We start from the raw sequence: 2,955 nt of genomic DNA on the forward strand, positions 1-2,955 counted from the left end.
TCATATATTTAAATGCGACTTACAGAAATTTTTAGACAGAGGAAGCCACAAGAATGTGTTACTCAGCTCTCCCTTTAAGAGATAATCTGCTGCAGGGAAGGCTCCACACAACAGTCACACTGACTTGACACTCTCCCCGGGCTTCTGGGTAAATGACCAGAGTCAGGCCATTTCTGCTCAAAGAAGGATTCCTCTGAGAGGCAGTCTTGAGGATCCCTACTGGCCTGGCTGAGACTTTCTCAGAGCTTCACTACAGTCAAAGGCTCTTTCTACCCAATCCTTCTCCCCTTTCTCTGTTTGCAGGTGTCAGACCTGCATCAGGTAGAAGATCTGATGTTTTTCCACCTACTGTTGTTGCCACTCCCCTTTATTCTTCACAGGTGTTACCCCAATGAACGTCTTTCCCTTTTAAATCTGTCTTGATGTCTGTTTCCCAGGGGGTCTGAATTGACCACAGATAGAATGCTAAATAAATATGTTTCTATAGAATTATTACAGAGCAGTAATTAATGTTATGTTTTTAAAATTTTCCATGTATACCCTTTTATATCAATAGAATCTACATAATTAGTAAATTTAAGGTGTTTTTTCCAAGATCACACACTTAAAGCACTCTGAAGTGAAATGAACTGCTTGTCCATAGTCCCCTAAAATGATGCCAGATGCCCATGAGAACTGTCACATCTTGATTTTTTCCAGGCCTTTTCCATTTATTTCACTAACTCATGTTTAGTGGTTATCTATTAGGGGATCGAGGCACTGAGAACACAGTGGGAGACAAAACAGGCCTGTTTCCCATTCTTATGGGATGAGGCAGACATTAAATAATCATAACCATAGAAAGGAACTATGACAGGTTTATGAAAAAGGAAAAGAAAAGGATTTAGCAAATAAGATTGAGAAGTAGAGAAGTAGGAGGAAAAAAGCCAGGAAATTATGATGTCATGGAAGTCAAGAGAAAATTCTAAGTACTCTGAACTCAATCGTGTTGAATACTCTCCTGAGAATATTCAACACAAGCAAGATAAAGACTTAAAAATATCCTTTGATCTAACAGCATGGTAGTTATCGGTGACCTTACCAAATGGGTATTGGTGAACAGAGGGATTAGAGAACTATTTGATATGAGTGGGGAGTTAATATCAGATGAGGAAGTGGAGACAGAGTATGCAGGCAACTCTTTCTGAGATTTGGCTATGAAGGAGAGCGGTAAGAAAGAATGATACATTAGCATTGAAGGAAGATTTTGCAAGATACAAGATAGCATGTTGGTGGCTTATGTCAAGGAATCAGTCAAAAGCATCAGACTAAAGAGATAGTAAAGAGAGGCTACCTGTTTTTTTTTTTTTCCATCAGAATCTCTCCTCTTGCTTTTCACCCCAAATCAAATTTCAAATGTCCATACCTCTGTTGAGAACCCCCAAATCTCAGAAATTATTGACATAAAGACATGTCTCTCCATCTACCCAGTGTGTGAAGCCTGATAGACTTTTCATTTTGTTGAAGAGGTGAGTGGGCATTTGAACAAGGCAGAAACTGCTGCAGGTAAAATGATATTGGATATATTTTTAAAAATACACAAGCTCAAATAATTTAGTAATAATGAGTATCTAAAAGTTCATACCATTCAGTTGTTTATTTTTAATTCTACAGATACAGAAAACATTAAGACAGAATCCCTGAGAAGCTTGGAATTTGAGACTAGAGCATGTCCCTCTACCGATTTTAAGATTTCAAATGGTTGTAGCCATTATTGATAATAATGTGGATTTTGCCATTAGAATTGAAGCTTTGTGCTTTTGGATTCATTATTGTTGCCTGGAAACTTGAATAATCTCTGAGGAGTTCAACATTTGCAGTGTGGTGACTACCATCTAGGGAAATTCCACTTGTTTTGTCTCCTTAGTTGTTAAACATTTTTCAACTCAATGAGAATTTTGAAGATGGTACAAGAAGACTATGAATTCAAGAATATGAATTATTTTTATTGAGCCAAAATGGATAGGTGTTACTTTTTTTCAGGCTTATTTTCTTATTTTGTTTCAGACAATTGGTTTTTTATTAAAAAATACAAATGTGGATATTATTAATTGTAATCTATCAACAGAGAAAACTAACCAATACTAAGGACATTTTGAACTCTAATATACTATGCTGTGTTGAATTCCATCCATAGTAGGCCTTGAAGACTTGGTCTCAGTTTTGCACACGTGCTTTATGAGTTAGGAGGTTTTGTACTGATAGAATCTTAGAAATTTAAACCAGGAAGGGACTTCAGGAATCCTTTATTTTATGGCTCTCGATCTCAAAGTGGGCTTAAAATTCTATGTAAAATTTTGTTTATATGTGCATATCTTCAGATTTTCATGGCTTTGATTAGATTCTTAAAATTCCTGACATTAAAAAAGCATCTAAAACTACATTTTACAGAATAAAAAATCAAAGCCTTTCTCCAATTCATACAAAGCTTTAGTGGAGTGATATATATTATTATGACATAAATTTTACTCTTAAGCCCATAAAATCAAACCAGACATATTTAGACTTTCTTTATTGCTCAAGTCATTTATCAGGTTCAATTTGTCTGCGGCATGCTCTACTGGACTATTTAGGTACTTTGGTAAAGCTTTAATGTTTTCATGAAAAAAATTTTACAAGTTAGAGGAGATAGACATCTTTGCATTTACTGGGAAAAATAAACAAAGGCTATTAAACCGGAGTTTGTCAAATTAGATAATGAGAAGATGCATTCGCATTTTGCATTGCACTGATCCCATGCTAACATGATCAGTTCAAACCTCAAAAGAAAGGGAATGTGTCCATTATTTTTCTGTTTTTTCTATTTCAAAAGTAGAGTGAGTAGACATTCTGATAGAGTCCAGCTGCTATTCTCATTGACTTAATGAATTTCTTAATGCACCCCATTGTGCCTCAGTATCAAAGAAACATATGGCA

Source organism: Propithecus coquereli, unplaced genomic scaffold, assembly GCF_000956105.1.
Source record: "Propithecus coquereli isolate 6110/MARCELLA unplaced genomic scaffold, Pcoq_1.0 Scaffold95, whole genome shotgun sequence".
Taxonomy (NCBI): domain Eukaryota; kingdom Metazoa; phylum Chordata; class Mammalia; order Primates; family Indriidae; genus Propithecus; species Propithecus coquereli.